At 54.2% G+C, this 7829-nt stretch overlaps 1 protein-coding gene across 5 annotated transcripts in view; it reads left to right on the top strand.

Moving 5' to 3' along the window:
* The first annotated feature begins 866 nt into the window (after window positions 1–866).
* P2RY6 (pyrimidinergic receptor P2Y6) overlaps window positions 867–7829 on the top strand; it is a 39992-nt gene continuing 33029 nt past the window's right edge. For all 5 annotated transcript variants that reach the window (XM_003923436.3, XM_074400963.1, XM_003923434.3 and 2 more), the window contains exon 1: window positions 867–1023. The gene's annotated coding sequence lies outside the window, so the exon portion shown is untranslated. The remainder of the gene's footprint in view (window positions 1024–7829) is intronic.

The raw sequence follows: 7829 nt of genomic DNA, 5'->3' as shown, positions 1-7829 counted from the left end.
GTGATCTCAGCTCACTGCAACCTCCACCTCCCAGGTTCAAGTGATTCTCCTGCCTCAGCCTCCTGAGTAGCTGGGATTACAGGCACGTGCCACCATGCTCGGCTAATTTTTGTAGTTACAGTAGAGACGGGGTTTCACCATATTGGTCAAGCTGGTCTTGAGCACCTGACCTCGTGATCCCCCTCCCTCAGCCTCCCAAAGCGCTGGGATTACAGGCGTGAGCCACCACACCCAGCCTTAGAAGTTATTTTTGTATGCTAGGTAATAATCCTTTGTTACATGTGTTGCAATAATCTCTCAGTCTGTAGTCTGTCTTTTTGCTTTTTTCTTTTTTAGTGTTTTTGTATAAACAGAACTTTATTACACCGAGCTTATTAACATTTTCTTTCATAATTTTCTTTGTTGTTGTTGTTGTTTAAAAAGTTATTTCTATCCTGGCAGATAGAAATTCAACATTTGCTGAATAAAAGGAGAATAAAGAGAACAAGTGCCTTCCCCAGGGAGAATGTGCAGAGTGAGAAAGAAGCCGGTGGGACAGAGCCTGGGGAGGGCAGAGACAGAGCTATCCGACAGAGATCGGTGCCTTTAAGGGCCCCTTCAGCTCTGATGCTCCATACACACATACTAATGCAAAGAAGGAAACTGAGGCCAGGGAAAGATAAAGTCTCGAAGGATTCTGGACTGGAGTCCACCGGTCCCCAGGCTCCAGACCAGGAGCAGTCCCTTGAGGCCTGCAGCCTCTTCCAGACATCACCTCCCCCTCATCCCCCGGGGGCGGGCAGCCGAGGCCAGTCCAGGCTGGGCGGGACTCCAACGCGGGGTGCCGAGGCCGCCTGGCCATAGCCCCACCCCGCCTCTTTGCTCTCAGTCTGCCTGGTGTCAGGGACGCTGGGGCCGGAGCTGCTACCGCCCGCCGCTGTCTACACTGTCCTCTCGTTTGGCGTTTGGCGGGTTCGCCTCCCAGCAGCACCCGGGCGGGCGAGCGACTTCTGGGCCGAGACAGCTGGTGCTGAGCGGCCGCAGGTGAGCGGGAGCGAGAGGGGTGGCGGGGGATGGAAGGGGTAAAGTGTGCCGGGGCGCGGGGGTGCGGAGCAGGCCTGCCCACTCCAGGGTCGCGGCCGGTCAGGGCAGGTGCCGGGGGTGAGTCCCTCTACGTGTGTGTAGCGTGGGCAATGTGTCAATGATGACTGTGACCGCGATCTGCACTCCAGCCTGGGCGACGGAGCAAGAGTCTGTCTCGCCAAAAAAAAATTACTGTGAGCACATTGGGTTAGTGGGTTGTATGCGGTTAGTGTGCAGTATGTGCAAGTGTGACCCATGGATTGTGGTGTTTGTCTGCCTGCAAGAAGGGTGCACAGCACCTCTCTATAGCTCTGAGTGACTGTGCTGGGCTAACACAGGAGTCCACAGTGCATGTGCACTTTGTGTCAGGAGCCGTGGCAGGATGGTGCACTGGGTGTGCTTTGCGTGAATTGTGAGATGTGAGTTTTGTGTGGCATATCCGTGGCCCCTGTGGTGTGCTGAGCCAGGTGATGGAAGGTGGGGCACATTTGTGCAGGGGTGACACTGACAGAATGTGTTCTGTGGCCCGAGGGTGGCTCTGCCTTTTCCACCCAGTGCTCCGGAGGGCTTGGGAGAGTGCAAGCTCACCCGGATCTGGGTGGAGGAAGTATGACAGGTCCCAGGCTCACCCTGTCACACACACAAACACACGCACACACAAGAGAAGCTGCTCCAAAGTCTCGTTTTTTTTTTTTTTTAATCTTCCAAAATTCCTTTGGATTTTGCATTCTTCTATAATATTTCTGTATTGGTTTTAATGTAAAAATACTGTTCTGATAAATTCCCATCCACTGAGTTGGCTCAAGGCTTGGAGGTAAATTGGGTTTATCTTGGGGTGAGAATCCCCTGCCTGTCTCCCAAACTGAGATGCAAGGACTTGGGCTCGGCAGGAGTGAGGCTGTGATGCTGGGTACATGCTGTGTGCTGGGAGGTTGGCGGGGGGAAGGTTGTCTTGGCCACTTCTAGGGCAGGGGCAGGAAAGCTGGGCTTCTGAGGAGGAACCCTGACCATCAGTGAGGTTCTTGCTTTTTCTCCACTGCCTGGGCAGGAAGAGGCTGCAGAACCCTGAGGACCATGAATAAGAGGGTTCCCCTAGCAGGCTGCCTCCTGGGACAGTTTGGTGGTTGTGTCATCCAAGCTTGGTTCAAATTTGTTTTAGGCAAATGCAGAAATATTAGAGAGGCTTGCGAAAGGGCTCTGGCACTTTATCTGCAGGACTTTGGGCAAAACCTCACTGTGCCTCAGTTTCTTCCTTTGTAAAGTGGAGATGTGGATAGTATTTGCCTCATAGGTTATTTTTAGGACTCACTGAGTACCTGGACATAAAGTGGCACAATCTCTGATACACATCCTAACAGCTGGTGACAAAACTATGACGATAGTGATGTCAACCACCACACGACTGGGTCCCTGCCCACCCCAGGAACTCTCAGTTTTCACAGAGCCAATGATTCCAATAAGCTGTGTGGGTGGGAATCTGAGAGCCCCTATTTGAGTATGTCTGGGAGATCCATTCCCATTCCCAGACCGAATCCTTGTTGAATTTTCAGTGACCATCTGATTCCTGGGAAGATGTATTCTGGGAGGGGAAGACGCAGGTCTTTGTCAAAGCCTGGGATGGAGCATGGGAGAGAGGTGAGGGGAGAAATGCAGGGGCAGCCATAGGCTTGGATGGAGGCTTCTCTGTCCTGAAAAACCCTGGAGGAAGAGAAAAACGCTGACCCCGTGTATGAGTGTATTTGGGAACTGGGAGGGGTACGGGCCTGGGGTGCCCTCTGCCTAGAATGAGTAAAGTCCAGAACAGGATCAGGATTGTTTGGACCTGGACCAAGATAGGTCCTGGGAGCTGAAAGGGAGGCTGTGAGGTCAGCACTGAGCTGGAGGCAGACATGGACCAGGAGGCCCCCTGCAGGCTGAGCCTTATTTCTGTAGCTAAAACATTTGCATTGGCAGAGCAAAGTGCCCCTGTTCCTGTTGACTTCATTGGGTCAGTTTGGAGGAGTTGCCTGCAGGCCTTGGAGGACAAGGGTACATAAAAGGCAGTGTTGGGAGCTGTGGAAACATCTGGGGAGGGCACCTAAATATATCTCGTGGTGACGGGGTGCCGTGATGGGCCAGTACAAGCTTGGACAGGGGCAGAGGCAAGCCACTGTCCCCAGCTTCCCCTAGCAGAGAGAATTGCTGCCCCAGAGCCCCTGAGAGCTTCTCTGGAAGGTCTGGAAGACAGAACCCTCCTGGGCAGAAGGAGGCCTGGCCCAGCCCTGACTTGCTAAATGATGAGGCCAGCTCTCTTCTCAGCTGTCGGGGGGTGGGACCAAGTGATGTTGTCGTCACTTCTGGCCCTGATTTCCTTTAATCCCCAATTCTGGCTATAATTGTTTATAATTCCACAGTCCTAGCCCTAAGAGTCTGTAATTACCCTAACATTCTAGAAGTGTACAATTCAAACTCCAACTTTCTACACTCCAGAACTCTAACATTCTCCAATTCTGGGCTCCATCGTTGGAGGATTCTGGCCCTGGCTTTGGCAGTCTGACTCTTGCAAACTTAGAAACTCCCAGGGAAGAGGTCACTTCAGCAGAATCATGTGAGAAGCCCCAGAAAAGGCCTCCTCCCTGCCTAAGCCAGCCTGGAGTGGAAGCAGGTGCCTGGTAAAATAGCCACATGCTCTCTGGGGTGGATGACAGTGAACCCAGAGGCCCCTCCTCAGCAGAGCAGCACAGGTGCTGGGAGTACTTCACAGCTGTCAGCGGAGGGTGGCCCTAGGGGAGAGAAAGGTTCAGATTTTGCATTCTAGGCACCCCTCGGATGAGGGAATTGTGGAGTTACTGGCCACCTTGAAAGGCCATCAAGAGGAAGGAGAGAGAGAACAAGAAATGGAGCTGAAGAGACCTCAAAGGCAAACCTCGTTCTCTCTGAGAGACCTCAGGTTGTAGAAAAGCCTCCTGCAGAGCCAGCAGCTTCATGGATGCACAGCCATGTCTGAACTCAGCATAGGCCGGGGGATGGAGAGCTCCAAAATTCAGTGATTAGCCTGAATTGGGCTGGTGACAAGCAGGACTGGTGGCCGACTGGGCAAGTTGGGGACCATCCTCCCATAGAAACCTTTGCGTCTTTTCTCTGAGTATTCTGGCCAGGACTTGTGTAGGATGGCTGAAGAGGGTGAGCCAGACACACCATCTGTGCTCCTGGGGAAACCTGTTAGCTTCTCTGGGAGGGTCAAAGGAAGGGCTTGGGGATCCAAGGACTCAGCTCTTCCTCTCCCATCTCTTTCCTGGTTCTGAAAGCTCTTTGCAACTTGCTGCTGAGCTAAGCTACAGCCCTATGTATGCTGGCTGGAAGCGGGTGCATGCACGTGAGGGTGCCTGTGTGCCTGCTGTGGGTAGTGTGTTCCCAAGTGTGGCAGATGCCAGGGCACGTGTACTTAAGCATGTGTGAAGCTGTGTGAATTCTGTGGGGCTGTGTCCAGGTCTGCGTGTGCTGTGCATGTGCCAGTACAGAATTGCACCCACGGGCACGTGCTCCTTATAACTCTGCCAGGTCTCTGTGGCCTCTCTGTGTTTTCCTATGATGGATGGCAAACAGCAGACCCTAGACTCTGGACAGAATGAGGGGCTCAGGTTGCCGAGAGGGAAAACCTCTGTGGCTCAGCAAGAGGGCCAAGTCTCTGGCCAGATGTAGTAGCTCACGTTTGTAATCCCAAAACTTTGGGAGGCTGAGGCAAGAGGATTGATTGAGACCAGGAGTTCAACAATAGCCTGTGCAAACTAGAAAGGCCCTGTCTATACAAAAAAATACAAAAATTAGCCAGGCATGGTAGCTCACACTTATAGTCCCAACTACTTGGGAGGCTGAGGAGGGAGGATCATTTGAGCCTAGGAGGTCAAGGCTGCAGTGAGCTATGTGTTTGCACCACTGCACTCCAGTCTGAGTGATGGAGCAAGACCCCATCCGGAAAAAAAAAAAAAAAAAAGGTGTCCAGTCTCCTCCGGTCCAAGAAGACCACCAAGCATGCTTCCTGCAAACCTCTTTAGGATCTGATCTGAATTCCAGAAGGACCATGTCTCCTGCAGACCCGGGGCCAGGCAGCCTCCTGTTTCAGTCAAGAGGGCTCAGGGTAGTGTTTTTCCTCCCGCTGTGGGAGCAGCTAGGAGGCAACGGGTGGTGGCCAGGGATGTGCACAAGACCATTCCTGCCTGCCAGGGGTCTCATCACAGGCTACAGGCCTTCTCAGCCCTTGACTCGTGTGGATTGGAACAGCTCTCCACTCCACAGCTGGGAAAACCAAGGTTCAGGAAGGGATGAGACCCACCCAAGGGAGTAGCCAGTACTGAGCTGTAGTCCAGCTCAGGGCTAGGAATGAAGACCCTAGGACTGAGCTAGCAGTGACGGCGTGGGAGCAGGAACTCCAGGGCTGGGGCGCCAAGGTCAGCCTGGCCAGCTAGTGGTGAGCATCACCCAGCCAGGGCATGTGGGGTGTAAACTGTAAAGCACTTGATTCATTGTACAGGACCCAGGGGGCTTCCTGCTGGTGACGGAGTGCAGGAGGGTGGCTGTGGGGGGGTCAGTGCCCACAGGCAACAGAGGGTCTGCGGGGCTTCAGCCTTGGGCACTCCTGCCCTCCCGGTGAGGAGCCTACTTGCAGCCTGGGCTGAGCTGGGAGAGCCTGCGCCTGAAAGTTACCCCCTAAGGCTTCCTCCTCCTCTTATGTAACTGCTTTTATTCCCGGGGAAAATCAAGAGCCTGGGAACCCCACAAATCTCCCTTGGCATCTGGGACGGTTTGGGATTATGGCAAGGATTTCGGAAACTGGGAAAACAAGGCCTGTGGACTAAGGGTTTGTGGGGCTCCCCAGGAGCGGCATGTGTGGAGCGCCTGCGGAGGCGCGGGCCTGGGAAAACATGTATGTGAACAGATGTACACACCCCAGAGCCACTCACAGAAATACACACGCACGCACTTGGGCACAATCCCAAACACCTGTGCCTTGTGAATGCAGGTGCATTTTCCATCGCAGGCACACGCGTGCCTCCAGGCAGACACTGCACCCAGCATTCACATTCTCCCCCAGCCTGGGGGCCTGATGGGGGATGGTGTCTCTCAAAGCTACCTCAAGGCTACGTCTCTGCCTCCAGGAATAAGCTTTCCCAGCCTTGTCCCTTTCCCGTCTCTTCCCCGACACCTTCTCACCGCAAGGACAGAGGAGGGGCCCTTCCTGTCAGCTGGCTGGGAGCAGAGGTGGTTTTGTCTTTTCGGAAGAACTAGTTCCGTGGAATTTGTGCTGATTTCCCATCAAGGCTCAAGGGCCTGCTTTGGGGCTACCTCAGGGCCCCACAGGGTGAGGGGCTGGTTTTCAGAGTTTTCTGCCTGCCTGTCTTCTGGATAGTGTCTAAAACTTTGCAAAACTGCCTTCCTGACAGTGTCTTGCTCGCTCTTCCTGACACCCCTGAGATGTAAGTGCCTTCACTTCCTCTGTTTGGCAGATGAGGGAACTGAGGCCCAGAGAGGGATGGGACTGTCTGAGGTCACACAGCAAGTTGAGGCAGGATTGACCAAAACTCTCATAAGCTGGGGCTGGAAGGAAAGTGCTTTCAGCTTCCTTGGGCTTAGGGTATGAGGATTTGGCTCCCAGACCCTAGAGGGTGGGGCAGGCTGGCACTACCAGGTGGGCCTCCCACAGGAACACCTCACACTCCTTTACCAAGATCTGACGGGGGGCACAGCCAGCCCCTCACAGGCCAGCACTGTGCTGTGAGGCTCGCCCCTGTACCACCTTCGTGGACATCCCGGGGGAGAGGGCAGAAGGGGGAGCAGGAACACGTCTGCCTTGCTGTGTGACCCAGGCAAGCCCTGACCTTCTCTGGGTCTGGTGCCTTCCCATCTACTGGGATATTGGGACTGGGGATTGGTTGAGGGATGTGCTCCCTCTCTGGACCACAGAGGAGGCAGAGAACTTCCCCAGGGCCAGGAGTGGGGCGCAAGCTCAGGATACTCCCTGCCAAAGCCCTGGTGGGCCTGAGCTGCAGCCTGTACCCAGGGAGTCTGGGCCTTGACCATGGCCTGCTGCTGAGATCCACCAAGACAGGGCCCGGCACAGAGTGGGGGCTCGGGGCCAGGGGGCTGGGAGAGGGGATCTGGCAAATCCAGATGGGGCCTGTCTACCTGTCTGAGGCTACAGCCCCCTGACTCTCTGCCCCTTACCCTCCTTTATGTTTCTCTACAGCTGCTCTTATCACTACCCGACCTGCTATATATTTACTCATTAACCAAAAGAAATGAATCTCCCCTGCTAGAATACAGCTGTCTCAAGGGCAGGACTTTGTTTTTTGACCTCAAGTGCCTTGAACATTACTTGAATAGAATAGGTGTCCAATAAGCACTTGTTACAAAGAAGAGGAGGAGGAGGAAGAGGGAGAATGCATCACCTTACAGTTGGAGAGGGCCCACCATAGGCCTGGCTAGAGCCACCCTGGCTGCCTTCTTCTCATCAAGCCCAAGCTCAAGGATGGATTGGTGCTGGGGAAGGGAGGGTCGTCTGCAGTCAGCCTTTCCCCCAAGATCACCTTCCGTCTTCAGTGCCATCCTCATTCCTGGGTGGGGCTTGTCTGGACCCACAGGGTTGGAGCCACAGACAAGAGAGCCATTAATCTCGGGGTCTCAGCTTCTCTCAGACCTCCAGGCACTGCTGAGAAAACCAGGGTAATGGTTTCCTGCAGCAGCAACAAGCAGGAGCAGGGCCATCTCCAGACTCCACAGAATGGGGAGGA

Source organism: Saimiri boliviensis, chromosome 6 (genome assembly GCF_048565385.1).
Source record: "Saimiri boliviensis isolate mSaiBol1 chromosome 6, mSaiBol1.pri, whole genome shotgun sequence".
Classification (NCBI taxonomy): domain Eukaryota; kingdom Metazoa; phylum Chordata; class Mammalia; order Primates; family Cebidae; genus Saimiri; species Saimiri boliviensis.
The sequence above is the reverse complement of the archived record's forward strand: the minus strand, read 5'-3'. Positions and strand labels throughout refer to the sequence as shown.